Source organism: Ambystoma mexicanum, chromosome 1p, assembly GCF_040938575.1.
Source record: "Ambystoma mexicanum isolate Mex_15411 chromosome 1p, UKY_AmexF1_1, whole genome shotgun sequence".
In the NCBI taxonomy this organism is placed as follows: Eukaryota; Metazoa; Chordata; class Amphibia; order Caudata; family Ambystomatidae; genus Ambystoma; species Ambystoma mexicanum.
Genome location: NC_090921.1, coordinates 13,003,271 through 13,031,139, shown reverse-complemented (window position 1 = coordinate 13,031,139; position 27,869 = coordinate 13,003,271). Strand labels below are relative to the sequence as shown.

At 48.0% G+C, this 27,869-nt stretch overlaps 22 non-coding genes across 22 annotated transcripts; all 22 read right to left on the bottom strand.

Annotated features, from left to right (window-relative positions):
* Positions 1–684: 684 nt before the first annotated feature.
* TRNAL-UAG (transfer RNA leucine (anticodon UAG)) lies at positions 685–766 on the bottom strand. Its single transcript has one exon. It is a non-coding gene; the product is annotated as a tRNA-Leu (tRNA).
* A 1,437-nt stretch (positions 767–2,203) lies between these two features.
* On the bottom strand, positions 2,204–2,285 carry TRNAL-UAG (transfer RNA leucine (anticodon UAG)). The gene has a single exon. It is a non-coding gene; the product is annotated as a tRNA-Leu (tRNA).
* A 1,144-nt stretch (positions 2,286–3,429) lies between these two features.
* On the bottom strand, positions 3,430–3,511 carry TRNAL-UAG (transfer RNA leucine (anticodon UAG)). Its single transcript has one exon. It is a non-coding gene; the product is annotated as a tRNA-Leu (tRNA).
* A 1,144-nt stretch (positions 3,512–4,655) lies between these two features.
* Positions 4,656–4,737, bottom strand: TRNAL-UAG (transfer RNA leucine (anticodon UAG)). The gene has a single exon. It is a non-coding gene; the product is annotated as a tRNA-Leu (tRNA).
* A 1,144-nt stretch (positions 4,738–5,881) lies between these two features.
* Positions 5,882–5,963, bottom strand: TRNAL-UAG (transfer RNA leucine (anticodon UAG)). The gene has a single exon. It is a non-coding gene; the product is annotated as a tRNA-Leu (tRNA).
* A 1,144-nt stretch (positions 5,964–7,107) lies between these two features.
* Positions 7,108–7,189, bottom strand: TRNAL-UAG (transfer RNA leucine (anticodon UAG)). Its single transcript has one exon. It is a non-coding gene; the product is annotated as a tRNA-Leu (tRNA).
* Positions 7,190–8,333: 1,144 nt separating this feature from the next.
* TRNAL-UAG (transfer RNA leucine (anticodon UAG)) lies at positions 8,334–8,415 on the bottom strand. Its single transcript has one exon. It is a non-coding gene; the product is annotated as a tRNA-Leu (tRNA).
* A 1,144-nt stretch (positions 8,416–9,559) lies between these two features.
* Positions 9,560–9,641, bottom strand: TRNAL-UAG (transfer RNA leucine (anticodon UAG)). Its single transcript has one exon. It is a non-coding gene; the product is annotated as a tRNA-Leu (tRNA).
* Positions 9,642–10,785: 1,144 nt separating this feature from the next.
* On the bottom strand, positions 10,786–10,867 carry TRNAL-UAG (transfer RNA leucine (anticodon UAG)). The gene has a single exon. It is a non-coding gene; the product is annotated as a tRNA-Leu (tRNA).
* Positions 10,868–12,011: 1,144 nt separating this feature from the next.
* TRNAL-UAG (transfer RNA leucine (anticodon UAG)) lies at positions 12,012–12,093 on the bottom strand. The gene has a single exon. It is a non-coding gene; the product is annotated as a tRNA-Leu (tRNA).
* A 1,144-nt stretch (positions 12,094–13,237) lies between these two features.
* TRNAL-UAG (transfer RNA leucine (anticodon UAG)) lies at positions 13,238–13,319 on the bottom strand. Its single transcript has one exon. It is a non-coding gene; the product is annotated as a tRNA-Leu (tRNA).
* A 1,144-nt stretch (positions 13,320–14,463) lies between these two features.
* On the bottom strand, positions 14,464–14,545 carry TRNAL-UAG (transfer RNA leucine (anticodon UAG)). The gene has a single exon. It is a non-coding gene; the product is annotated as a tRNA-Leu (tRNA).
* Positions 14,546–15,689: 1,144 nt separating this feature from the next.
* Positions 15,690–15,771, bottom strand: TRNAL-UAG (transfer RNA leucine (anticodon UAG)). The gene has a single exon. It is a non-coding gene; the product is annotated as a tRNA-Leu (tRNA).
* Positions 15,772–16,915: 1,144 nt separating this feature from the next.
* TRNAL-UAG (transfer RNA leucine (anticodon UAG)) lies at positions 16,916–16,997 on the bottom strand. Its single transcript has one exon. It is a non-coding gene; the product is annotated as a tRNA-Leu (tRNA).
* Positions 16,998–18,141: 1,144 nt separating this feature from the next.
* On the bottom strand, positions 18,142–18,223 carry TRNAL-UAG (transfer RNA leucine (anticodon UAG)). Its single transcript has one exon. It is a non-coding gene; the product is annotated as a tRNA-Leu (tRNA).
* Positions 18,224–19,367: 1,144 nt separating this feature from the next.
* Positions 19,368–19,449, bottom strand: TRNAL-UAG (transfer RNA leucine (anticodon UAG)). The gene has a single exon. It is a non-coding gene; the product is annotated as a tRNA-Leu (tRNA).
* A 1,144-nt stretch (positions 19,450–20,593) lies between these two features.
* Positions 20,594–20,675, bottom strand: TRNAL-UAG (transfer RNA leucine (anticodon UAG)). The gene has a single exon. It is a non-coding gene; the product is annotated as a tRNA-Leu (tRNA).
* A 1,144-nt stretch (positions 20,676–21,819) lies between these two features.
* Positions 21,820–21,901, bottom strand: TRNAL-UAG (transfer RNA leucine (anticodon UAG)). The gene has a single exon. It is a non-coding gene; the product is annotated as a tRNA-Leu (tRNA).
* Positions 21,902–23,045: 1,144 nt separating this feature from the next.
* On the bottom strand, positions 23,046–23,127 carry TRNAL-UAG (transfer RNA leucine (anticodon UAG)). Its single transcript has one exon. It is a non-coding gene; the product is annotated as a tRNA-Leu (tRNA).
* Positions 23,128–24,271: 1,144 nt separating this feature from the next.
* Positions 24,272–24,353, bottom strand: TRNAL-UAG (transfer RNA leucine (anticodon UAG)). Its single transcript has one exon. It is a non-coding gene; the product is annotated as a tRNA-Leu (tRNA).
* A 1,144-nt stretch (positions 24,354–25,497) lies between these two features.
* On the bottom strand, positions 25,498–25,579 carry TRNAL-UAG (transfer RNA leucine (anticodon UAG)). Its single transcript has one exon. It is a non-coding gene; the product is annotated as a tRNA-Leu (tRNA).
* A 1,144-nt stretch (positions 25,580–26,723) lies between these two features.
* On the bottom strand, positions 26,724–26,805 carry TRNAL-UAG (transfer RNA leucine (anticodon UAG)). The gene has a single exon. It is a non-coding gene; the product is annotated as a tRNA-Leu (tRNA).
* Positions 26,806–27,869: the final 1,064 nt, after the last annotated feature.

The window sequence follows — 27,869 nt, the reverse complement described above, 5'->3', positions numbered from 1 at the left end:
AGTGCTCACGTTTTTAAAGAAGTCCACCATTAGCCCGCAGTGTAAGCCTACCCGGGGCCTCCGCCGATGGTCCATGGTGTGTGGGATCCTTACTGGACCAACCCCAGCCGTAACGCAAATCTTAGCTTTGTCTCATTCGACCCCTAACTCGACCCAAGGAGCTACTGCAAACTCTTAGCCTAACACTAGCCCTAAATGAAAGACGCCTATTGTCCTCACATGTGGGATTTTGTTCTCGCTGCTAGTGCATACGAAACTTGGTTCCGACGTGTCCAGGAGTGGGAGAATTACCAGGGACCTTGCAATCTCGTGCCTGGGGGTTTCTAAGCTGGGCATAGGAGCTCCACTGGATGGAGCCAAGTGTCTTTTTGTGATGCAGCAGGAAAAGGCGCTGCAAAAAGGAGCAACTACCAAGGCAAAGAGATGTGCATTCATTAGGGCATCGTGTCGGCAGATTTGTGGCCCTGCCAAGCACGTGTTTATTGACAGGATCGTGAACGCATGTCCGTTTTCAGTGAACAGTGATTTATGCTTTACCCTTTTTTGGTGAAAACGCACACGAGTCAGATGTGTGCTTTCAGTCTGGGTGTTCAGAAAAGCAAGAATTCATAAACACATGCCATTCCCTGGCTCCCAATTGTCCTGTCTGTACACGTGGCATGAAGATAAAAAAGAAACAGCTATTGGCAGCGGTGGGATTCGAACCCACGCCTCCAAAGAGACTGGAGCCTAAATCCAGCGCCTTAGACCGCTCGGCCACGCTACCCTGCTGGTACTGAAACGAGAGCCTCTGAGACCTGTATTTTTTTAGGGATTGGCTGGTTTGGCCATTAATTCAAAATCAAAGCAAAGCATGAACTTGGATTGAATTCTAGCACTGGCTGTGCAAAGCCCGAACTGAACAATAAAGCACACTTGTCAGCCTGAAATTGAAATGTCACCTTTCGGGAGTGCTCTGTTCAACAGCAGTCTGGTAGCCTAGTGGTCAATGTCAGCACCCCTCCATCCAGCAGTCTTGAGTTCAATTCCCGGTGAGGGAGGTCAGATCTTTTCTAGGTTTTTTTTGGTTCTAAAAATGTTTGGGAAGCGAAGGTTCAGGAACATTGCCGGTAGGGAGAGTAAGCTCTTTAAAGGCATGCAATGAGATGTGTTTTTCTTTATTTCTGCATATTTCTGTAGCTAAGCCCGAACTGAACAATAAAGCACACTTGTCAGCCTGAAATTGAAATGTCACCTTTCGGGAGTGCTCTGTTCAACAGCAGTCTGGTAGCCTAGTGGTCAATGTCAGCTCCCCTCCATCCAGCAGTCTTGAGTTCAATTCCCGGTGAGGGAGGTCAGATCTTTTCTAGGTTTTTTTTGGTTCTAAAAATGTTTGGGAAGCGAAGGTTCAGGAACATTGCCGGTAGGGAGAGTAAGCTCTTTAAAGGCATGCAATGAGATGTGTTTTTCTTTATTTCTGCATATTTCTGTAGCTAGCTGCATTCTTTCAGTCAACATCCCGCCCCATTTAGTGCTCACGTTTTTAAAGAAGTCCACCATTAGCCCGCAGTGTAAGCCTACCCGGGGCCTCCGCCGATGGTCCATGGTGTGTGGGATCCTTACTGGACCAACCCCAGCCGTAACGCAAATCTTAGCTTTGTCTCATTCGACCCCTAACTCGACCCAAGGAGCTACTGCAAACTCTTAGCCTAACACTAGCCCTAAATGAAAGACGCCTATTGTCCTCACATGTGGGATTTTGTTCTCGCTGCTAGTGCATACGAAACTTGGTTCCGACGTGTCCAGGAGTGGGAGAATTACCAGGGACCTTGCAATCTCGTGCCTGGGGGTTTCTAAGCTGGGCATAGGAGCTCCACTGGATGGAGCCAAGTGTCTTGAACTGAGTTTTTGTGATGCAGCAGGAAAAGGCTCCGCAAAAAGGAGCAACTACCAAGGCAAAGAGATGTGCATTCATTAGGGCATCGTGTCGGCAGATTTGTGGCCCTGCCCTGAACGTGTTTATTGACAGGATCGTGAACGCATGTCCGTTTTCAGTGAACAGTGATTTATGCTTTACCCTTTTTTGGTGAAAACGTACACGAGTCAGATGTGTGCTTTCAGTCTGGGTGTTCAGAAAAGCAAGAATTCATAAACACATGCCATTCCCTGGCTCCCAATTGTCCTGTCTGTACACGTGGCATGAAGATAAAAAAGAAACAGCTATTGGCAGCGGTGGGATTCGAACCCACGCCTCCAAAGAGACTGGAGCCTAAATCCAGCGCCTTAGACCGCTCGGCCACGCTACCCTGCTGGTACTGAAACGAGAGCCTCTGAGACCTGTATTTTTTTAGGGATTGGCTGGTTTGGCCATTAATTCAAAATCAAAGCAAAGCATGAACTTGGATTGAATTCTAGCACTGGCTGTGCAAAGCCCGAACTGAACAATAAAGCACACTTGTCAGCCTGAAATTGAAATGTCACCTTTCGGGAGTGCTCTGTTTGACAGCAGTCTGGTAGCCTAGTGGTCAATGTCAGCACCCCTCCATCCAGCAGTCCTGAGTTCAATTCCCGGTGAGGGAGGTCAGATCTTTTCTAGGTTTTTTTTGGTTCTAAAAATGTTTGGGAAGCGAAGGTTCAGGAACATTGCCGGTAGGGAGAGTAAGCTCTTTAAAGGCATGCAATGAGATGTGTTTTTCTTTATTTCTGCATATTTCTGTAGCTAGCTGCATTCTTTCAGTCAACATCCCGCCCCATTTAGTGCTCACGTTTTTAAAGAAGTCCACCATTAGCCCGCAGTGTAAGCCTACCCGGGGCCTCCGCCGATGGTCCATGGTGTGTGGGATCCTTACTGGACCAACCCCAGCCGTAACGCAAATCTTAGCTTTGTCTCATTCGACCCCTAACTCGACCCAAGGAGCTACTGCAAACTCTTAGCCTAACACTAGCCCTAAATGAAAGACGCCTATTGTCCTCACATGTGGGATTTTGTTCTCGCTGCTAGTGCATACGAAACTTGGTTCCGACGTGTCCAGGAGTGGGAGAATTACCAGGGACCTTGCAATCTCGTGCCTGGGGGTTTCTAAGCTGGGCATAGGAGCTCCACTGGATGGAGCCAAGTGTCTTGAACTGAGTTTTTGTGATGCAGCAGGAAAAGGCGCTGCAAAAAGGAGCAACTACCAAGGCAAAGAGATGTGCATTCATTAGGGCATCGTGTCGGCAGATTTGTGGCCCTGCCAAGCACGTGTTTATTGACAGGATCGTGAACGCATGTCCGTTTTCAGTGAACAGTGATTTATGCTTTACCCTTTTTTGGTGAAAACGCACACGAGTCAGATGTGTGCTTTCAGTCTGGGTGTTCAGAAAAGCAAGAATTCATAAACACATGCCATTCCCTGGCTCCCAATTGTCCTGTCTGTACACGTGGCATGAAGATAAAAAAGAAACAGCTATTGGCAGCGGTGGGATTCGAACCCACGCCTCCAAAGAGACTGGAGCCTAAATCCAGCGCCTTAGACCGCTCGGCCACGCTACCCTGCTGGTACTGAAACGAGAGCCTCTGAGACCTGTATTTTTTTAGGGATTGGCTGGTTTGGCCATTAATTCAAAATCAAAGCAAAGCATGAACTTGGATTGAATTCTAGCACTGGCTCTGCAAAGCCCGAACTGAACAATAAAGCACACTTGTCAGCCTGAAATTGAAATGTCACCTTTCGGGAGTGCTCTGTTCAACAGCAGTCTGGTAGCCTAGTGGTCAATGTCAGCACCCCTCCATCCAGCAGTCTTGAGTTCAATTCCCGGTGAGGGAGGTCAGATCTTTTCTAGGTTTTTTTTGGTTCTAAAAATGTTTGGGAAGCGAAGGTTCAGGAACATTGCCGGTAGGGAGAGTAAGCTCTTTAAAGGCATGCAATGAGATGTGTTTTTCTTTATTTCTGCATATTTCTGTAGCTAGCTGCATTCTTTCAGTCAACATCCCGCCCCATTTAGTGCTCACGTTTTTAAAGAAGTCCACCATTAGCCCGCAGTGTAAGCCTACCCGGGGCCTCCGCCGATGGTCCATGGTGTGTGGGATCCTTACTGGACCAACCCCAGCCGTAACGCAAATCTTAGCTTTGTCTCATTCGACCCCTAACTCGACCCAAGGAGCTACTGCAAACTCTTAGCCTAACACTAGCCCTAAATGAAAGACGCCTATTGTCCTCACATGTGGGATTTTGTTCTCGCTGCTAGTGCATACGAAACTTGGTTCCGACGTGTCCAGGAGTGGGAGAATTACCAGGGACCTTGCAATCTCGTGCCTGGGGGTTTCTAAGCTGGGCATAGGAGCTCCACTGGATGGAGCCAAGTGTCTTGAACTGAGTTTTTGTGATGCAGCAGGAAAAGGCTCCGCAAAAAGGAGCAACTACCAAGGCAAAGAGATGTGCATTCATTAGGGCATCGTGTCGGCAGATTTGTGGCCCTGCCCTGAACGTGTTTATTGACAGGATCGTGAACGCATGTCCGTTTTCAGTGAACAGTGATTTATGCTTTACCCTTTTTTGGTGAAAACGCACACGAGTCAGATGTGTGCTTTCAGTCTGGGTGTTCAGAAAAGCAAGAATTCATAAACACATGCCATTCCCTGGCTCCCAATTGTCCTGTCTGTACACGTGGCATGAAGATAAAAAAGAAACAGCTATTGGCAGCGGTGGGATTCGAACCCACGCCTCCAAAGAGACTGGAGCCTAAATCCAGCGCCTTAGACCGCTCGGCCACGCTACCCTGCTGGTACTGAAACGAGAGCCTCTGAGACCTGTATTTTTTTAGGGATTGGCTGGTTTGGCCATTAATTCAAAATCAAAGCAAAGCATGAACTTGGATTGAATTCTAGCACTGGCTGTGCAAAGCCCGAACTGAACAATAAAGCACACTTGTCAGCCTGAAATTGAAATGTCACCTTTCGGGAGTGCTCTGTTTGACAGCAGTCTGGTAGCCTAGTGGTCAATGTCAGCACCCCTCCATCCAGCAGTCCTGAGTTCAATTCCCGGTGAGGGAGGTCAGATCTTTTCTAGGTTTTTTTTGGTTCTAAAAATGTTTGGGAAGCGAAGGTTCAGGAACATTGCCGGTAGGGAGAGTAAGCTCTTTAAAGGCATGCAATGAGATGTGTTTTTCTTTATTTCTGCATATTTCTGTAGCTAGCTGCATTCTTTCAGTCAACATCCCGCCCCATTTAGTGCTCACGTTTTTAAAGAAGTCCACCATTAGCCCGCAGTGTAAGCCTACCCGGGGCCTCCGCCGATGGTCCATGGTGTGTGGGATCCTTACTGGACCAACCCCAGCCGTAACGCAAATCTTAGCTTTGTCTCATTCGACCCCTAACTCGACCCAAGGAGCTACTGCAAACTCTTAGCCTAACACTAGCCCTAAATGAAAGACGCCTATTGTCCTCACATGTGGGATTTTGTTCTCGCTGCTAGTGCATACGAAACTTGGTTCCGACGTGTCCAGGAGTGGGAGAATTACCAGGGACCTTGCAATCTCGTGCCTGGGGGTTTCTAAGCTGGGCATAGGAGCTCCACTGGATGGAGCCAAGTGTCTTGAACTGAGTTTTTGTGATGCAGCAGGAAAAGGCGCTGCAAAAAGGAGCAACTACCAAGGCAAAGAGATGTGCATTCATTAGGGCATCGTGTCGGCAGATTTGTGGCCCTGCCAAGCACGTGTTTATTGACAGGATCGTGAACGCATGTCCGTTTTCAGTGAACAGTGATTTATGCTTTACCCTTTTTTGGTGAAAACGCACACGAGTCAGATGTGTGCTTTCAGTCTGGGTGTTCAGAAAAGCAAGAATTCATAAACACATGCCATTCCCTGGCTCCCAATTGTCCTGTCTGTACACGTGGCATGAAGATAAAAAAGAAACAGCTATTGGCAGCGGTGGGATTCGAACCCACGCCTCCAAAGAGACTGGAGCCTAAATCCAGCGCCTTAGACCGCTCGGCCACGCTACCCTGCTGGTACTGAAACGAGAGCCTCTGAGACCTGTATTTTTTTAGGGATTGGCTGGTTTGGCCATTAATTCAAAATCAAAGCAAAGCATGAACTTGGATTGAATTCTAGCACTGGCTCTGCAAAGCCCGAACTGAACAATAAAGCACACTTGTCAGCCTGAAATTGAAATGTCACCTTTCGGGAGTGCTCTGTTCAACAGCAGTCTGGTAGCCTAGTGGTCAATGTCAGCACCCCTCCATCCAGCAGTCTTGAGTTCAATTCCCGGTGAGGGAGGTCAGATCTTTTCTAGGTTTTTTTTGGTTCTAAAAATGTTTGGGAAGCGAAGGTTCAGGAACATTGCCGGTAGGGAGAGTAAGCTCTTTAAAGGCATGCAATGAGATGTGTTTTTCTTTATTTCTGCATATTTCTGTAGCTAGCTGCATTCTTTCAGTCAACATCCCGCCCCATTTAGTGCTCACGTTTTTAAAGAAGTCCACCATTAGCCCGCAGTGTAAGCCTACCCGGGGCCTCCGCCGATGGTCCATGGTGTGTGGGATCCTTACTGGACCAACCCCAGCCGTAACGCAAATCTTAGCTTTGTCTCATTCGACCCCTAACTCGACCCAAGGAGCTACTGCAAACTCTTAGCCTAACACTAGCCCTAAATGAAAGACGCCTATTGTCCTCACATGTGGGATTTTGTTCTCGCTGCTAGTGCATACGAAACTTGGTTCCGACGTGTCCAGGAGTGGGAGAATTACCAGGGACCTTGCAATCTCGTGCCTGGGGGTTTCTAAGCTGGGCATAGGAGCTCCACTGGATGGAGCCAAGTGTCTTGAACTGAGTTTTTGTGATGCAGCAGGAAAAGGCTCCGCAAAAAGGAGCAACTACCAAGGCAAAGAGATGTGCATTCATTAGGGCATCGTGTCGGCAGATTTGTGGCCCTGCCCTGAACGTGTTTATTGACAGGATCGTGAACGCATGTCCGTTTTCAGTGAACAGTGATTTATGCTTTACCCTTTTTTGGTGAAAACGCACACGAGTCAGATGTGTGCTTTCAGTCTGGGTGTTCAGAAAAGCAAGAATTCATAAACACATGCCATTCCCTGGCTCCCAATTGTCCTGTCTGTACACGTGGCATGAAGATAAAAAAGAAACAGCTATTGGCAGCGGTGGGATTCGAACCCACGCCTCCAAAGAGACTGGAGCCTAAATCCAGCGCCTTAGACCGCTCGGCCACGCTACCCTGCTGGTACTGAAACGAGAGCCTCTGAGACCTGTATTTTTTTAGGGATTGGCTGGTTTGGCCATTAATTCAAAATCAAAGCAAAGCATGAACTTGGATTGAATTCTAGCACTGGCTCTGCAAAGCCCGAACTGAACAATAAAGCACACTTGTCAGCCTGAAATTGAAATGTCACCTTTCGGGAGTGCTCTGTTCAACAGCAGTCTGGTAGCCTAGTGGTCAATGTCAGCACCCCTCCATCCAGCAGTCTTGAGTTCAATTCCCGGTGAGGGAGGTCAGATCTTTTCTAGGTTTTTTTTGGTTCTAAAAATGTTTGGGAAGCGAAGGTTCAGGAACATTGCCGGTAGGGAGAGTAAGCTCTTTAAAGGCATGCAATGAGATGTGTTTTTCTTTATTTCTGCATATTTCTGTAGCTAGCTGCATTCTTTCAGTCAACATCCCGCCCCATTTAGTGCTCACGTTTTTAAAGAAGTCCACCATTAGCCCGCAGTGTAAGCCTACCCGGGGCCTCCGCCGATGGTCCATGGTGTGTGGGATCCTTACTGGACCAACCCCAGCCGTAACGCAAATCTTAGCTTTGTCTCATTCGACCCCTAACTCGACCCAAGGAGCTACTGCAAACTCTTAGCCTAACACTAGCCCTAAATGAAAGACGCCTATTGTCCTCACATGTGGGATTTTGTTCTCGCTGCTAGTGCATACGAAACTTGGTTCCGACGTGTCCAGGAGTGGGAGAATTACCAGGGACCTTGCAATCTCGTGCCTGGGGGTTTCTAAGCTGGGCATAGGAGCTCCACTGGATGGAGCCAAGTGTCTTGAACTGAGTTTTTGTGATGCAGCAGGAAAAGGCGCTGCAAAAAGGAGCAACTACCAAGGCAAAGAGATGTGCATTCATTAGGGCATCGTGTCGGCAGATTTGTGGCCCTGCCAAGCACGTGTTTATTGACAGGATCGTGAACGCATGTCCGTTTTCAGTGAACAGTGATTTATGCTTTACCCTTTTTTGGTGAAAACGCACACGAGTCAGATGTGTGCTTTCAGTCTGGGTGTTCAGAAAAGCAAGAATTCATAAACACATGCCATTCCCTGGCTCCCAATTGTCCTGTCTGTACACGTGGCATGAAGATAAAAAAGAAACAGCTATTGGCAGCGGTGGGATTCGAACCCACGCCTCCAAAGAGACTGGAGCCTAAATCCAGCGCCTTAGACCGCTCGGCCACGCTACCCTGCTGGTACTGAAACGAGAGCCTCTGAGACCTGTATTTTTTTAGGGATTGGCTGGTTTGGCCATTAATTCAAAATCAAAGCAAAGCATGAACTTGGATTGAATTCTAGCACTGGCTGTGCAAAGCCCGAACTGAACAATAAAGCACACTTGTCAGCCTGAAATTGAAATGTCACCTTTCGGGAGTGCTCTGTTCAACAGCAGTCTGGTAGCCTAGTGGTCAATGTCAGCACCCCTCCATCCAGCAGTCTTGAGTTCAATTCCCGGTGAGGGAGGTCAGATCTTTTCTAGGTTTTTTTTGGTTCTAAAAATGTTTGGGAAGCGAAGGTTCAGGAACATTGCCGGTAGGGAGAGTAAGCTCTTTAAAGGCATGCAATGAGATGTGTTTTTCTTTATTTCTGCATATTTCTGTAGCTAGCTGCATTCTTTCAGTCAACATCCCGCCCCATTTAGTGCTCACGTTTTTAAAGAAGTCCACCATTAGCCCGCAGTGTAAGCCTACCCGGGGCCTCCGCCGATGGTCCATGGTGTGTGGGATCCTTACTGGACCAACCCCAGCCGTAACGCAAATCTTAGCTTTGTCTCATTCGACCCCTAACTCGACCCAAGGAGCTACTGCAAACTCTTAGCCTAACACTAGCCCTAAATGAAAGACGCCTATTGTCCTCACATGTGGGATTTTGTTCTCGCTGCTAGTGCATACGAAACTTGGTTCCGACGTGTCCAGGAGTGGGAGAATTACCAGGGACCTTGCAATCTCGTGCCTGGGGGTTTCTAAGCTGGGCATAGGAGCTCCACTGGATGGAGCCAAGTGTCTTGAACTGAGTTTTTGTGATGCAGCAGGAAAAGGCGCTGCAAAAAGGAGCAACTACCAAGGCAAAGAGATGTGCATTCATTAGGGCATCGTGTCGGCAGATTTGTGGCCCTGCCAAGCACGTGTTTATTGACAGGATCGTGAACGCATGTCCGTTTTCAGTGAACAGTGATTTATGCTTTACCCTTTTTTGGTGAAAACGCACACGAGTCAGATGTGTGCTTTCAGTCTGGGTGTTCAGAAAAGCAAGAATTCATAAACACATGCCATTCCCTGGCTCCCAATTGTCCTGTCTGTACACGTGGCATGAAGATAAAAAAGAAACAGCTATTGGCAGCGGTGGGATTCGAACCCACGCCTCCAAAGAGACTGGAGCCTAAATCCAGCGCCTTAGACCGCTCGGCCACGCTACCCTGCTGGTACTGAAACGAGAGCCTCTGAGACCTGTATTTTTTTAGGGATTGGCTGGTTTGGCCATTAATTCAAAATCAAAGCAAAGCATGAACTTGGATTGAATTCTAGCACTGGCTGTGCAAAGCCCGAACTGAACAATAAAGCACACTTGTCAGCCTGAAATTGAAATGTCACCTTTCGGGAGTGCTCTGTTCAACAGCAGTCTGGTAGCCTAGTGGTCAATGTCAGCACCCCTCCATCCAGCAGTCTTGAGTTCAATTCCCGGTGAGGGAGGTCAGATCTTTTCTAGGTTTTTTTTGGTTCTAAAAATGTTTGGGAAGCGAAGGTTCAGGAACATTGCCGGTAGGGAGAGTAAGCTCTTTAAAGGCATGCAATGAGATGTGTTTTTCTTTATTTCTGCATATTTCTGTAGCTAGCTGCATTCTTTCAGTCAACATCCCGCCCCATTTAGTGCTCACGTTTTTAAAGAAGTCCACCATTAGCCCGCAGTGTAAGCCTACCCGGGGCCTCCGCCGATGGTCCATGGTGTGTGGGATCCTTACTGGACCAACCCCAGCCGTAACGCAAATCTTAGCTTTGTCTCATTCGACCCCTAACTCGACCCAAGGAGCTACTGCAAACTCTTAGCCTAACACTAGCCCTAAATGAAAGACGCCTATTGTCCTCACATGTGGGATTTTGTTCTCGCTGCTAGTGCATACGAAACTTGGTTCCGACGTGTCCAGGAGTGGGAGAATTACCAGGGACCTTGCAATCTCGTGCCTGGGGGTTTCTAAGCTGGGCATAGGAGCTCCACTGGATGGAGCCAAGTGTCTTGAACTGAGTTTTTGTGATGCAGCAGGAAAAGGCGCTGCAAAAAGGAGCAACTACCAAGGCAAAGAGATGTGCATTCATTAGGGCATCGTGTCGGCAGATTTGTGGCCCTGCCAAGCACGTGTTTATTGACAGGATCGTGAACGCATGTCCGTTTTCAGTGAACAGTGATTTATGCTTTACCCTTTTTTGGTGAAAACGCACACGAGTCAGATGTGTGCTTTCAGTCTGGGTGTTCAGAAAAGCAAGAATTCATAAACACATGCCATTCCCTGGCTCCCAATTGTCCTGTCTGTACACGTGGCATGAAGATAAAAAAGAAACAGCTATTGGCAGCGGTGGGATTCGAACCCACGCCTCCAAAGAGACTGGAGCCTAAATCCAGCGCCTTAGACCGCTCGGCCACGCTACCCTGCTGGTACTGAAACGAGAGCCTCTGAGACCTGTATTTTTTTAGGGATTGGCTGGTTTGGCCATTAATTCAAAATCAAAGCAAAGCATGAACTTGGATTGAATTCTAGCACTGGCTGTGCAAAGCCCGAACTGAACAATAAAGCACACTTGTCAGCCTGAAATTGAAATGTCACCTTTCGGGAGTGCTCTGTTCAACAGCAGTCTGGTAGCCTAGTGGTCAATGTCAGCACCCCTCCATCCAGCAGTCTTGAGTTCAATTCCCGGTGAGGGAGGTCAGATCTTTTCTAGGTTTTTTTTGGTTCTAAAAATGTTTGGGAAGCGAAGGTTCAGGAACATTGCCGGTAGGGAGAGTAAGCTCTTTAAAGGCATGCAATGAGATGTGTTTTTCTTTATTTCTGCATATTTCTGTAGCTAGCTGCATTCTTTCAGTCAACATCCCGCCCCATTTAGTGCTCACGTTTTTAAAGAAGTCCACCATTAGCCCGCAGTGTAAGCCTACCCGGGGCCTCCGCCGATGGTCCATGGTGTGTGGGATCCTTACTGGACCAACCCCAGCCGTAACGCAAATCTTAGCTTTGTCTCATTCGACCCCTAACTCGACCCAAGGAGCTACTGCAAACTCTTAGCCTAACACTAGCCCTAAATGAAAGACGCCTATTGTCCTCACATGTGGGATTTTGTTCTCGCTGCTAGTGCATACGAAACTTGGTTCCGACGTGTCCAGGAGTGGGAGAATTACCAGGGACCTTGCAATCTCGTGCCTGGGGGTTTCTAAGCTGGGCATAGGAGCTCCACTGGATGGAGCCAAGTGTCTTGAACTGAGTTTTTGTGATGCAGCAGGAAAAGGCGCTGCAAAAAGGAGCAACTACCAAGGCAAAGAGATGTGCATTCATTAGGGCATCGTGTCGGCAGATTTGTGGCCCTGCCAAGCACGTGTTTATTGACAGGATCGTGAACGCATGTCCGTTTTCAGTGAACAGTGATTTATGCTTTACCCTTTTTTGGTGAAAACGCACACGAGTCAGATGTGTGCTTTCAGTCTGGGTGTTCAGAAAAGCAAGAATTCATAAACACATGCCATTCCCTGGCTCCCAATTGTCCTGTCTGTACACGTGGCATGAAGATAAAAAAGAAACAGCTATTGGCAGCGGTGGGATTCGAACCCACGCCTCCAAAGAGACTGGAGCCTAAATCCAGCGCCTTAGACCGCTCGGCCACGCTACCCTGCTGGTACTGAAACGAGAGCCTCTGAGACCTGTATTTTTTTAGGGATTGGCTGGTTTGGCCATTAATTCAAAATCAAAGCAAAGCATGAACTTGGATTGAATTCTAGCACTGGCTGTGCAAAGCCCGAACTGAACAATAAAGCACACTTGTCAGCCTGAAATTGAAATGTCACCTTTCGGGAGTGCTCTGTTCAACAGCAGTCTGGTAGCCTAGTGGTCAATGTCAGCACCCCTCCATCCAGCAGTCTTGAGTTCAATTCCCGGTGAGGGAGGTCAGATCTTTTCTAGGTTTTTTTTGGTTCTAAAAATGTTTGGGAAGCGAAGGTTCAGGAACATTGCCGGTAGGGAGAGTAAGCTCTTTAAAGGCATGCAATGAGATGTGTTTTTCTTTATTTCTGCATATTTCTGTAGCTAGCTGCATTCTTTCAGTCAACATCCCGCCCCATTTAGTGCTCACGTTTTTAAAGAAGTCCACCATTAGCCCGCAGTGTAAGCCTACCCGGGGCCTCCGCCGATGGTCCATGGTGTGTGGGATCCTTACTGGACCAACCCCAGCCGTAACGCAAATCTTAGCTTTGTCTCATTCGACCCCTAACTCGACCCAAGGAGCTACTGCAAACTCTTAGCCTAACACTAGCCCTAAATGAAAGACGCCTATTGTCCTCACATGTGGGATTTTGTTCTCGCTGCTAGTGCATACGAAACTTGGTTCCGACGTGTCCAGGAGTGGGAGAATTACCAGGGACCTTGCAATCTCGTGCCTGGGGGTTTCTAAGCTGGGCATAGGAGCTCCACTGGATGGAGCCAAGTGTCTTGAACTGAGTTTTTGTGATGCAGCAGGAAAAGGCGCTGCAAAAAGGAGCAACTACCAAGGCAAAGAGATGTGCATTCATTAGGGCATCGTGTCGGCAGATTTGTGGCCCTGCCAAGCACGTGTTTATTGACAGGATCGTGAACGCATGTCCGTTTTCAGTGAACAGTGATTTATGCTTTACCCTTTTTTGGTGAAAACGCACACGAGTCAGATGTGTGCTTTCAGTCTGGGTGTTCAGAAAAGCAAGAATTCATAAACACATGCCATTCCCTGGCTCCCAATTGTCCTGTCTGTACACGTGGCATGAAGATAAAAAAGAAACAGCTATTGGCAGCGGTGGGATTCGAACCCACGCCTCCAAAGAGACTGGAGCCTAAATCCAGCGCCTTAGACCGCTCGGCCACGCTACCCTGCTGGTACTGAAACGAGAGCCTCTGAGACCTGTATTTTTTTAGGGATTGGCTGGTTTGGCCATTAATTCAAAATCAAAGCAAAGCATGAACTTGGATTGAATTCTAGCACTGGCTGTGCAAAGCCCGAACTGAACAATAAAGCACACTTGTCAGCCTGAAATTGAAATGTCACCTTTCGGGAGTGCTCTGTTCAACAGCAGTCTGGTAGCCTAGTGGTCAATGTCAGCACCCCTCCATCCAGCAGTCTTGAGTTCAATTCCCGGTGAGGGAGGTCAGATCTTTTCTAGGTTTTTTTTGGTTCTAAAAATGTTTGGGAAGCGAAGGTTCAGGAACATTGCCGGTAGGGAGAGTAAGCTCTTTAAAGGCATGCAATGAGATGTGTTTTTCTTTATTTCTGCATATTTCTGTAGCTAGCTGCATTCTTTCAGTCAACATCCCGCCCCATTTAGTGCTCACGTTTTTAAAGAAGTCCACCATTAGCCCGCAGTGTAAGCCTACCCGGGGCCTCCGCCGATGGTCCATGGTGTGTGGGATCCTTACTGGACCAACCCCAGCCGTAACGCAAATCTTAGCTTTGTCTCATTCGACCCCTAACTCGACCCAAGGAGCTACTGCAAACTCTTAGCCTAACACTAGCCCTAAATGAAAGACGCCTATTGTCCTCACATGTGGGATTTTGTTCTCGCTGCTAGTGCATACGAAACTTGGTTCCGACGTGTCCAGGAGTGGGAGAATTACCAGGGACCTTGCAATCTCGTGCCTGGGGGTTTCTAAGCTGGGCATAGGAGCTCCACTGGATGGAGCCAAGTGTCTTGAACTGAGTTTTTGTGATGCAGCAGGAAAAGGCGCTGCAAAAAGGAGCAACTACCAAGGCAAAGAGATGTGCATTCATTAGGGCATCGTGTCGGCAGATTTGTGGCCCTGCCAAGCACGTGTTTATTGACAGGATCGTGAACGCATGTCCGTTTTCAGTGAACAGTGATTTATGCTTTACCCTTTTTTGGTGAAAACGCACACGAGTCAGATGTGTGCTTTCAGTCTGGGTGTTCAGAAAAGCAAGAATTCATAAACACATGCCATTCCCTGGCTCCCAATTGTCCTGTCTGTACACGTGGCATGAAGATAAAAAAGAAACAGCTATTGGCAGCGGTGGGATTCGAACCCACGCCTCCAAAGAGACTGGAGCCTAAATCCAGCGCCTTAGACCGCTCGGCCACGCTACCCTGCTGGTACTGAAACGAGAGCCTCTGAGACCTGTATTTTTTTAGGGATTGGCTGGTTTGGCCATTAATTCAAAATCAAAGCAAAGCATGAACTTGGATTGAATTCTAGCACTGGCTGTGCAAAGCCCGAACTGAACAATAAAGCACACTTGTCAGCCTGAAATTGAAATGTCACCTTTCGGGAGTGCTCTGTTCAACAGCAGTCTGGTAGCCTAGTGGTCAATGTCAGCACCCCTCCATCCAGCAGTCTTGAGTTCAATTCCCGGTGAGGGAGGTCAGATCTTTTCTAGGTTTTTTTTGGTTCTAAAAATGTTTGGGAAGCGAAGGTTCAGGAACATTGCCGGTAGGGAGAGTAAGCTCTTTAAAGGCATGCAATGAGATGTGTTTTTCTTTATTTCTGCATATTTCTGTAGCTAGCTGCATTCTTTCAGTCAACATCCCGCCCCATTTAGTGCTCACGTTTTTAAAGAAGTCCACCATTAGCCCGCAGTGTAAGCCTACCCGGGGCCTCCGCCGATGGTCCATGGTGTGTGGGATCCTTACTGGACCAACCCCAGCCGTAACGCAAATCTTAGCTTTGTCTCATTCGACCCCTAACTCGACCCAAGGAGCTACTGCAAACTCTTAGCCTAACACTAGCCCTAAATGAAAGACGCCTATTGTCCTCACATGTGGGATTTTGTTCTCGCTGCTAGTGCATACGAAACTTGGTTCCGACGTGTCCAGGAGTGGGAGAATTACCAGGGACCTTGCAATCTCGTGCCTGGGGGTTTCTAAGCTGGGCATAGGAGCTCCACTGGATGGAGCCAAGTGTCTTGAACTGAGTTTTTGTGATGCAGCAGGAAAAGGCGCTGCAAAAAGGAGCAACTACCAAGGCAAAGAGATGTGCATTCATTAGGGCATCGTGTCGGCAGATTTGTGGCCCTGCCAAGCACGTGTTTATTGACAGGATCGTGAACGCATGTCCGTTTTCAGTGAACAGTGATTTATGCTTTACCCTTTTTTGGTGAAAACGCACACGAGTCAGATGTGTGCTTTCAGTCTGGGTGTTCAGAAAAGCAAGAATTCATAAACACATGCCATTCCCTGGCTCCCAATTGTCCTGTCTGTACACGTGGCATGAAGATAAAAAAGAAACAGCTATTGGCAGCGGTGGGATTCGAACCCACGCCTCCAAAGAGACTGGAGCCTAAATCCAGCGCCTTAGACCGCTCGGCCACGCTACCCTGCTGGTACTGAAACGAGAGCCTCTGAGACCTGTATTTTTTTAGGGATTGGCTGGTTTGGCCATTAATTCAAAATCAAAGCAAAGCATGAACTTGGATTGAATTCTAGCACTGGCTGTGCAAAGCCCGAACTGAACAATAAAGCACACTTGTCAGCCTGAAATTGAAATGTCACCTTTCGGGAGTGCTCTGTTCAACAGCAGTCTGGTAGCCTAGTGGTCAATGTCAGCACCCCTCCATCCAGCAGTCTTGAGTTCAATTCCCGGTGAGGGAGGTCAGATCTTTTCTAGGTTTTTTTTGGTTCTAAAAATGTTTGGGAAGCGAAGGTTCAGGAACATTGCCGGTAGGGAGAGTAAGCTCTTTAAAGGCATGCAATGAGATGTGTTTTTCTTTATTTCTGCATATTTCTGTAGCTAGCTGCATTCTTTCAGTCAACATCCCGCCCCATTTAGTGCTCACGTTTTTAAAGAAGTCCACCATTAGCCCGCAGTGTAAGCCTACCCGGGGCCTCCGCCGATGGTCCATGGTGTGTGGGATCCTTACTGGACCAACCCCAGCCGTAACGCAAATCTTAGCTTTGTCTCATTCGACCCCTAACTCGACCCAAGGAGCTACTGCAAACTCTTAGCCTAACACTAGCCCTAAATGAAAGACGCCTATTGTCCTCACATGTGGGATTTTGTTCTCGCTGCTAGTGCATACGAAACTTGGTTCCGACGTGTCCAGGAGTGGGAGAATTACCAGGGACCTTGCAATCTCGTGCCTGGGGGTTTCTAAGCTGGGCATAGGAGCTCCACTGGATGGAGCCAAGTGTCTTGAACTGAGTTTTTGTGATGCAGCAGGAAAAGGCGCTGCAAAAAGGAGCAACTACCAAGGCAAAGAGATGTGCATTCATTAGGGCATCGTGTCGGCAGATTTGTGGCCCTGCCAAGCACGTGTTTATTGACAGGATCGTGAACGCATGTCCGTTTTCAGTGAACAGTGATTTATGCTTTACCCTTTTTTGGTGAAAACGCACACGAGTCAGATGTGTGCTTTCAGTCTGGGTGTTCAGAAAAGCAAGAATTCATAAACACATGCCATTCCCTGGCTCCCAATTGTCCTGTCTGTACACGTGGCATGAAGATAAAAAAGAAACAGCTATTGGCAGCGGTGGGATTCGAACCCACGCCTCCAAAGAGACTGGAGCCTAAATCCAGCGCCTTAGACCGCTCGGCCACGCTACCCTGCTGGTACTGAAACGAGAGCCTCTGAGACCTGTATTTTTTTAGGGATTGGCTGGTTTGGCCATTAATTCAAAATCAAAGCAAAGCATGAACTTGGATTGAATTCTAGCACTGGCTCTGCAAAGCCCGAACTGAACAATAAAGCACACTTGTCAGCCTGAAATTGAAATGTCACCTTTCGGGAGTGCTCTGTTCAACAGCAGTCTGGTAGCCTAGTGGTCAATGTCAGCACCCCTCCATCCAGCAGTCTTGAGTTCAATTCCCGGTGAGGGAGGTCAGATCTTTTCTAGGTTTTTTTTGGTTCTAAAAATGTTTGGGAAGCGAAGGTTCAGGAACATTGCCGGTAGGGAGAGTAAGCTCTTTAAAGGCATGCAATGAGATGTGTTTTTCTTTATTTCTGCATATTTCTGTAGCTAGCTGCATTCTTTCAGTCAACATCCCGCCCCATTTAGTGCTCACGTTTTTAAAGAAGTCCACCATTAGCCCGCAGTGTAAGCCTACCCGGGGCCTCCGCCGATGGTCCATGGTGTGTGGGATCCTTACTGGACCAACCCCAGCCGTAACGCAAATCTTAGCTTTGTCTCATTCGACCCCTAACTCGACCCAAGGAGCTACTGCAAACTCTTAGCCTAACACTAGCCCTAAATGAAAGACGCCTATTGTCCTCACATGTGGGATTTTGTTCTCGCTGCTAGTGCATACGAAACTTGGTTCCGACGTGTCCAGGAGTGGGAGAATTACCAGGGACCTTGCAATCTCGTGCCTGGGGGTTTCTAAGCTGGGCATAGGAGCTCCACTGGATGGAGCCAAGTGTCTTGAACTGAGTTTTTGTGATGCAGCAGGAAAAGGCTCCGCAAAAAGGAGCAACTACCAAGGCAAAGAGATGTGCATTCATTAGGGCATCGTGTCGGCAGATTTGTGGCCCTGCCCTGAACGTGTTTATTGACAGGATCGTGAACGCATGTCCGTTTTCAGTGAACAGTGATTTATGCTTTACCCTTTTTTGGTGAAAACGCACACGAGTCAGATGTGTGCTTTCAGTCTGGGTGTTCAGAAAAGCAAGAATTCATAAACACATGCCATTCCCTGGCTCCCAATTGTCCTGTCTGTACACGTGGCATGAAGATAAAAAAGAAACAGCTATTGGCAGCGGTGGGATTCGAACCCACGCCTCCAAAGAGACTGGAGCCTAAATCCAGCGCCTTAGACCGCTCGGCCACGCTACCCTGCTGGTACTGAAACGAGAGCCTCTGAGACCTGTATTTTTTTAGGGATTGGCTGGTTTGGCCATTAATTCAAAATCAAAGCAAAGCATGAACTTGGATTGAATTCTAGCACTGGCTGTGCAAAGCCCGAACTGAACAATAAAGCACACTTGTCAGCCTGAAATTGAAATGTCACCTTTCGGGAGTGCTCTGTTCAACAGCAGTCTGGTAGCCTAGTGGTCAATGTCAGCACCCCTCCATCCAGCAGTCTTGAGTTCAATTCCCGGTGAGGGAGGTCAGATCTTTTCTAGGTTTTTTTTGGTTCTAAAAATGTTTGGGAAGCGAAGGTTCAGGAACATTGCCGGTAGGGAGAGTAAGCTCTTTAAAGGCATGCAATGAGATGTGTTTTTCTTTATTTCTGCATATTTCTGTAGCTAGCTGCATTCTTTCAGTCAACATCCCGCCCCATTTAGTGCTCACGTTTTTAAAGAAGTCCACCATTAGCCCGCAGTGTAAGCCTACCCGGGGCCTCCGCCGATGGTCCATGGTGTGTGGGATCCTTACTGGACCAACCCCAGCCGTAACGCAAATCTTAGCTTTGTCTCATTCGACCCCTAACTCGACCCAAGGAGCTACTGCAAACTCTTAGCCTAACACTAGCCCTAAATGAAAGACGCCTATTGTCCTCACATGTGGGATTTTGTTCTCGCTGCTAGTGCATACGAAACTTGGTTCCGACGTGTCCAGGAGTGGGAGAATTACCAGGGACCTTGCAATCTCGTGCCTGGGGGTTTCTAAGCTGGGCATAGGAGCTCCACTGGATGGAGCCAAGTGTCTTGAACTGAGTTTTTGTGATGCAGCAGGAAAAGGCGCTGCAAAAAGGAGCAACTACCAAGGCAAAGAGATGTGCATTCATTAGGGCATCGTGTCGGCAGATTTGTGGCCCTGCCAAGCACGTGTTTATTGACAGGATCGTGAACGCATGTCCGTTTTCAGTGAACAGTGATTTATGCTTTACCCTTTTTTGGTGAAAACGCACACGAGTCAGATGTGTGCTTTCAGTCTGGGTGTTCAGAAAAGCAAGAATTCATAAACACATGCCATTCCCTGGCTCCCAATTGTCCTGTCTGTACACGTGGCATGAAGATAAAAAAGAAACAGCTATTGGCAGCGGTGGGATTCGAACCCACGCCTCCAAAGAGACTGGAGCCTAAATCCAGCGCCTTAGACCGCTCGGCCACGCTACCCTGCTGGTACTGAAACGAGAGCCTCTGAGACCTGTATTTTTTTAGGGATTGGCTGGTTTGGCCATTAATTCAAAATCAAAGCAAAGCATGAACTTGGATTGAATTCTAGCACTGGCTGTGCAAAGCCCGAACTGAACAATAAAGCACACTTGTCAGCCTGAAATTGAAATGTCACCTTTCGGGAGTGCTCTGTTCAACAGCAGTCTGGTAGCCTAGTGGTCAATGTCAGCACCCCTCCATCCAGCAGTCTTGAGTTCAATTCCTGGTGAGGGAGGTCAGATCTTTTCTAGGTTTTTTTTGGTTCTAAAAATGTTTGGGAAGCGAAGGTTCAGGAACATTGCCGGTAGGGAGAGTAAGCTCTTTAAAGGCATGCAATGAGATGTGTTTTTCTTTATTTCTGCATATTTCTGTAGCTAGCTGCATTCTTTCAGTCAACATCCCGCCCCATTTAGTGCTCACGTTTTTAAAGAAGTCCACCATTAGCCCGCAGTGTAAGCCTACCCGGGGCCTCCGCCGATGGTCCATGGTGTGTGGGATCCTTACTGGACCAACCCCAGCCGTAACGCAAATCTTAGCTTTGTCTCATTCGACCCCTAACTCGACCCAAGGAGCTACTGCAAACTCTTAGCCTAACACTAGCCCTAAATGAAAGACGCCTATTGTCCTCACATGTGGGATTTTGTTCTCGCTGCTAGTGCATACGAAACTTGGTTCCGACGTGTCCAGGAGTGGGAGAATTACCAGGGACCTTGCAATCTCGTGCCTGGGGGTTTCTAAGCTGGGCATAGGAGCTCCACTGGATGGAGCCAAGTGTCTTGAACTGAGTTTTTGTGATGCAGCAGGAAAAGGCGCTGCAAAAAGGAGCAACTACCAAGGCAAAGAGATGTGCATTCATTAGGGCATCGTGTCGGCAGATTTGTGGCCCTGCCAAGCACGTGTTTATTGACAGGATCGTGAACGCATGTCCGTTTTCAGTGAACAGTGATTTATGCTTTACCCTTTTTTGGTGAAAACGCACACGAGTCAGATGTGTGCTTTCAGTCTGGGTGTTCAGAAAAGCAAGAATTCATAAACACATGCCATTCCCTGGCTCCCAATTGTCCTGTCTGTACACGTGGCATGAAGATAAAAAAGAAACAGCTATTGGCAGCGGTGGGATTCGAACCCACGCCTCCAAAGAGACTGGAGCCTAAATCCAGCGCCTTAGACCGCTCGGCCACGCTACCCTGCTGGTACTGAAACGAGAGCCTCTGAGACCTGTATTTTTTTAGGGATTGGCTGGTTTGGCCATTAATTCAAAATCAAAGCAAAGCATGAACTTGGATTGAATTCTAGCACTGGCTGTGCAAAGCCCGAACTGAACAATAAAGCACACTTGTCAGCCTGAAATTGAAATGTCACCTTTCGGGAGTGCTCTGTTCAACAGCAGTCTGGTAGCCTAGTGGTCAATGTCAGCACCCCTCCATCCAGCAGTCTTGAGTTCAATTCCCGGTGAGGGAGGTCAGATCTTTTCTAGGTTTTTTTTGGTTCTAAAAATGTTTGGGAAGCGAAGGTTCAGGAACATTGCCGGTAGGGAGAGTAAGCTCTTTAAAGGCATGCAATGAGATGTGTTTTTCTTTATTTCTGCATATTTCTGTAGCTAGCTGCATTCTTTCAGTCAACATCCCGCCCCATTTAGTGCTCACGTTTTTAAAGAAGTCCACCATTAGCCCGCAGTGTAAGCCTACCCGGGGCCTCCGCCGATGGTCCATGGTGTGTGGGATCCTTACTGGACCAACCCCAGCCGTAACGCAAATCTTAGCTTTGTCTCATTCGACCCCTAACTCGACCCAAGGAGCTACTGCAAACTCTTAGCCTAACACTAGCCCTAAATGAAAGACGCCTATTGTCCTCACATGTGGGATTTTGTTCTCGCTGCTAGTGCATACGAAACTTGGTTCCGACGTGTCCAGGAGTGGGAGAATTACCAGGGACCTTGCAATCTCGTGCCTGGGGGTTTCTAAGCTGGGCATAGGAGCTCCACTGGATGGAGCCAAGTGTCTTGAACTGAGTTTTTGTGATGCAGCAGGAAAAGGCGCTGCAAAAAGGAGCAACTACCAAGGCAAAGAGATGTGCATTCATTAGGGCATCGTGTCGGCAGATTTGTGGCCCTGCCAAGCACGTGTTTATTGACAGGATCGTGAACGCATGTCCGTTTTCAGTGAACAGTGATTTATGCTTTACCCTTTTTTGGTGAAAACGCACACGAGTCAGATGTGTGCTTTCAGTCTGGGTGTTCAGAAAAGCAAGAATTCATAAACACATGCCATTCCCTGGCTCCCAATTGTCCTGTCTGTACACGTGGCATGAAGATAAAAAAGAAACAGCTATTGGCAGCGGTGGGATTCGAACCCACGCCTCCAAAGAGACTGGAGCCTAAATCCAGCGCCTTAGACCGCTCGGCCACGCTACCCTGCTGGTACTGAAACGAGAGCCTCTGAGACCTGTATTTTTTTAGGGATTGGCTGGTTTGGCCATTAATTCAAAATCAAAGCAAAGCATGAACTTGGATTGAATTCTAGCACTGGCTGTGCAAAGCCCGAACTGAACAATAAAGCACACTTGTCAGCCTGAAATTGAAATGTCACCTTTCGGGAGTGCTCTGTTCAACAGCAGTCTGGTAGCCTAGTGGTCAATGTCAGCACCCCTCCATCCAGCAGTCTTGAGTTCAATTCCCGGTGAGGGAGGTCAGATCTTTTCTAGGTTTTTTTTGGTTCTAAAAATGTTTGGGAAGCGAAGGTTCAGGAACATTGCCGGTAGGGAGAGTAAGCTCTTTAAAGGCATGCAATGAGATGTGTTTTTCTTTATTTCTGCATATTTCTGTAGCTAGCTGCATTCTTTCAGTCAACATCCCGCCCCATTTAGTGCTCACGTTTTTAAAGAAGTCCACCATTAGCCCGCAGTGTAAGCCTACCCGGGGCCTCCGCCGATGGTCCATGGTGTGTGGGATCCTTACTGGACCAACCCCAGCCGTAACGCAAATCTTAGCTTTGTCTCATTCGACCCCTAACTCGACCCAAGGAGCTACTGCAAACTCTTAGCCTAACACTAGCCCTAAATGAAAGACGCCTATTGTCCTCACATGTGGGATTTTGTTCTCGCTGCTAGTGCATACGAAACTTGGTTCCGACGTGTCCAGGAGTGGGAGAATTACCAGGGACCTTGCAATCTCGTGCCTGGGGGTTTCTAAGCTGGGCATAGGAGCTCCACTGGATGGAGCCAAGTGTCTTGAACTGAGTTTTTGTGATGCAGCAGGAAAAGGCGCTGCAAAAAGGAGCAACTACCAAGGCAAAGAGATGTGCATTCATTAGGGCATCGTGTCGGCAGATTTGTGGCCCTGCCAAGCACGTGTTTATTGACAGGATCGTGAACGCATGTCCGTTTTCAGTGAACAGTGATTTATGCTTTACCCTTTTTTGGTGAAAACGCACACGAGTCAGATGTGTGCTTTCAGTCTGGGTGTTCAGAAAAGCAAGAATTCATAAACACATGCCATTCCCTGGCTCCCAATTGTCCTGTCTGTACACGTGGCATGAAGATAAAAAAGAAACAGCTATTGGCAGCGGTGGGATTCGAACCCACGCCTCCAAAGAGACTGGAGCCTAAATCCAGCGCCTTAGACCGCTCGGCCACGCTACCCTGCTGGTACTGAAACGAGAGCCTCTGAGACCTGTATTTTTTTAGGGATTGGCTGGTTTGGCCATTAATTCAAAATCAAAGCAAAGCATGAACTTGGATTGAATTCTAGCACTGGCTGTGCAAAGCCCGAACTGAACAATAAAGCACACTTGTCAGCCTGAAATTGAAATGTCACCTTTCGGGAGTGCTCTGTTCAACAGCAGTCTGGTAGCCTAGTGGTCAATGTCAGCACCTCTCCATCCAGCAGTCTTGAGTTCAATTCCCGGTGAGGGAGGTCAGATCTTTTCTAGGTTTTTTTTGGTTCTAAAAATGTTTGGGAAGCGAAGGTTCAGGAACATTGCCGGTAGGGAGAGTAAGCTCTTTAAAGGCATGCAATGAGATGTGTTTTTCTTTATTTCTGCATATTTCTGTAGCTAGCTGCATTCTTTCAGTCAACATCCCGCCCCATTTAGTGCTCACGTTTTTAAAGAAGTCCACCATTAGCCCGCAGTGTAAGCCTACCCGGGGCCTCCGCCGATGGTCCATGGTGTGTGGGATCCTTACTGGACCAACCCCAGCCGTAACGCAAATCTTAGCTTTGTCTCATTCGACCCCTAACTCGACCCAAGGAGCTACTGCAAACTCTTAGCCTAACACTAGCCCTAAATGAAAGACGCCTATTGTCCTCACATGTGGGATTTTGTTCTCGCTGCTAGTGCATACGAAACTTGGTTCCGACGTGTCCAGGAGTGGGAGAATTACCAGGGACCTTGCAATCTCGTGCCTGGGGGTTTCTAAGCTGGGCATAGGAGCTCCACTGGATGGAGCCAAGTGTCTTGAACTGAGTTTTTGTGATGCAGCAGGAAAAGGCGCTGCAAAAAGGAGCAACTACCAAGGCAAAGAGATGTGCATTCATTAGGGCATCGTGTCGGCAGATTTGTGGCCCTGCCAAGCACGTGTTTATTGACAGGATCGTGAACGCATGTCCGTTTTCAGTGAACAGTGATTTATGCTTTACCCTTTTTTGGTGAAAACGCACACGAGTCAGATGTGTGCTTTCAGTCTGGGTGTTCAGAAAAGCAAGAATTCATAAACACATGCCATTCCCTGGCTCCCAATTGTCCTGTCTGTACACGTGGCATGAAGATAAAAAAGAAACAGCTATTGGCAGCGGTGGGATTCGAACCCACGCCTCCAAAGAGACTGGAGCCTAAATCCAGCGCCTTAGACCGCTCGGCCACGCTACCCTGCTGGTACTGAAACGAGAGCCTCTGAGACCTGTATTTTTTTAGGGATTGGCTGGTTTGGCCATTAATTCAAAATCAAAGCAAAGCATGAACTTGGATTGAATTCTAGCACTGGCTCTGCAAAGCCCGAACTGAACAATAAAGCACACTTGTCAGCCTGAAATTGAAATGTCACCTTTCGGGAGTGCTCTGTTCAACAGCAGTCTGGTAGCCTAGTGGTCAATGTCAGCACCCCTCCATCCAGCAGTCTTGAGTTCAATTCCCGGTGAGGGAGGTCAGATCTTTTCTAGGTTTTTTTTGGTTCTAAAAATGTTTGGGAAGCGAAGGTTCAGGAACATTGCCGGTAGGGAGAGTAAGCTCTTTAAAGGCATGCAATGAGATGTGTTTTTCTTTATTTCTGCATATTTCTGTAGCTAGCTGCATTCTTTCAGTCAACATCCCGCCCCATTTAGTGCTCACGTTTTTAAAGAAGTCCACCATTAGCCCGCAGTGTAAGCCTACCCGGGGCCTCCGCCGATGGTCCATGGTGTGTGGGATCCTTACTGGACCAACCCCAGCCGTAACGCAAATCTTAGCTTTGTCTCATTCGACCCCTAACTCGACCCAAGGAGCTACTGCAAACTCTTAGCCTAACACTAGCCCTAAATGAAAGACGCCTATTGTCCTCACATGTGGGATTTTGTTCTCGCTGCTAGTGCATACGAAACTTGGTTCCGACGTGTCCAGGAGTGGGAGAATTACCAGGGACCTTGCAATCTCGTGCCTGGGGGTTTCTAAGCTGGGCATAGGAGCTCCACTGGATGGAGCCAAGTGTCTTGAACTGAGTTTTTGTGATGCAGCAGGAAAAGGCTCTGCAAAAAGGAGCAACTACCAAGGCAAAGAGATGTGCATTCATTAGGGCATCGTGTCGGCAGATTTGTGGCCCTGCCCTGAACGTGTTTATTGACAGGATCGTGAACGCATGTCCGTTTTCAGTGAACAGTGATTTATGCTTTACCCTTTTTTGGTGAAAACGCACACGAGTCAGATGTGTGCTTTCAGTCTGGGTGTTCAGAAAAGCAAGAATTCATAAACACATGCCATTCCCTGGCTCCCAATTGTCCTGTCTGTACACGTGGCATGAAGATAAAAAAGAAACAGCTATTGGCAGCGGTGGGATTCGAACCCACGCCTCCAAAGAGACTGGAGCCTAAATCCAGCGCCTTAGACCGCTCGGCCACGCTACCCTGCTGGTACTGAAACGAGAGCCTCTGAGACCTGTATTTTTTTAGGGATTGGCTGGTTTGGCCATTAATTCAAAATCAAAGCAAAGCATGAACTTGGATTGAATTCTAGCACTGGCTGTGCAAAGCCCGAACTGAACAATAAAGCACACTTGTCAGCCTGAAATTGAAATGTCACCTTTCGGGAGTGCTCTGTTCAACAGCAGTCTGGTAGCCTAGTGGTCAATGTCAGCACCCCTCCATCCAGCAGTCTTGAGTTCAATTCCCGGTGAGGGAGGTCAGATCTTTTCTAGGTTTTTTTTGGTTCTAAAAATGTTTGGGAAGCGAAGGTTCAGGAACATTGCCGGTAGGGAGAGTAAGCTCTTTAAAGGCATGCAATGAGATGTGTTTTTCTTTATTTCTGCATATTTCTGTAGCTAGCTGCATTCTTTCAGTCAACATCCCGCCCCATTTAGTGCTCACGTTTTTAAAGAAGTCCACCATTAGCCCGCAGTGTAAGCCTACCCGGGGCCTCCGCCGATGGTCCATGGTGTGTGGGATCCTTACTGGACCAACCCCAGCCGTAACGCAAATCTTAGCTTTGTCTCATTCGACCCCTAACTCGACCCAAGGAGCTACTGCAAACTCTTAGCCTAACACTAGCCCTAAATGAAAGACGCCTATTGTCCTCACATGTGGGATTTTGTTCTCGCTGCTAGTGCATACGAAACTTGGTTCCGACGTGTCCAGGAGTGGGAGAATTACCAGGGACCTTGCAATCTCGTGCCTGGGGGTTTCTAAGCTGGGCATAGGAGCTCCACTGGATGGAGCCAAGTGTCTTGAACTGAGTTTTTGTGATGCAGCAGGAAAAGGCGCTGCAAAAAGGAGCAACTACCAAGGCAAAGAGATGTGCATTCATTAGGGCATCGTGTCGGCAGATTTGTGGCCCTGCCAAGCACGTGTTTATTGACAGGATCGTGAACGCATGTCCGTTTTCAGTGAACAGTGATTTATGCTTTACCCTTTTTTGGTGAAAACGCACACGAGTCAGATGTGTGCTTTCAGTCTGGGTGTTCAGAAAAGCAAGAATTCATAAACACATGCCATTCCCTGGCTCCCAATTGTCCTGTCTGTACACGTGGCATGAAGATAAAAAAGAAACAGCTATTGGCAGCGGTGGGATTCGAACCCACGCCTCCAAAGAGACTGGAGCCTAAATCCAGCGCCTTAGACCGCTCGGCCACGCTACCCTGCTGGTACTGAAACGAGAGCCTCTGAGACCTGTATTTTTTTAGGGATTGGCTGGTTTGGCCATTAATTCAAAATCAAAGCAAAGCATGAACTTGGATTGAATTCTAGCACTGGCTGTGCAAAGCCCGAACTGAACAATAAAGCACACTTGTCAGCCTGAAATTGAAATGTCACCTTTCGGGAGTGCTCTGTTCAACAGCAGTCTGGTAGCCTAGTGGTCAATGTCAGCACCCCTCCATCCAGCAGTCTTGAGTTCAATTCCCGGTGAGGGAGGTCAGATCTTTTCTAGGTTTTTTTTGGTTCTAAAAATGTTTGGGAAGCGAAGGTTCAGGAACATTGCCGGTAGGGAGAGTAAGCTCTTTAAAGGCATGCAATGAGATGTGTTTTTCTTTATTTCTGCATATTTCTGTAGCTAGCTGCATTCTTTCAGTCAACATCCCGCCCCATTTAGTGCTCACGTTTTTAAAGAAGTCCACCATTAGCCCGCAGTGTAAGCCTACCCGGGGCCTCCGCCGATGGTCCATGGTGTGTGGGATCCTTACTGGACCAACCCCAGCCGTAACGCAAATCTTAGCTTTGTCTCATTCGACCCCTAACTCGACCCAAGGAGCTACTGCAAACTCTTAGCCTAACACTAGCCCTAAATGAAAGACGCCTATTGTCCTCACATGTGGGATTTTGTTCTCGCTGCTAGTGCATACGAAACTTGGTTCCGACGTGTCCAGGAGTGGGAGAATTACCAGGGACCTTGCAATCTCGTGCCTGGGGGTTTCTAAGCTGGGCATAGGAGCTCCACTGGATGGAGCCAAGTGTCTTGAACTGAGTTTTTGTGATGCAGCAGGAAAAGGCGCTGCAAAAAGGAGCAACTACCAAGGCAAAGAGATGTGCATTCATTAGGGCATCGTGTCGGCAGATTTGTGGCCCTGCCAAGCACGTGTTTATTGACAGGATCGTGAACGCATGTCCGTTTTCAGTGAACAGTGATTTATGCTTTACCCTTTTTTGGTGAAAACGCACACGAGTCAGATGTGTGCTTTCAGTCTGGGTGTTCAGAAAAGCAAGA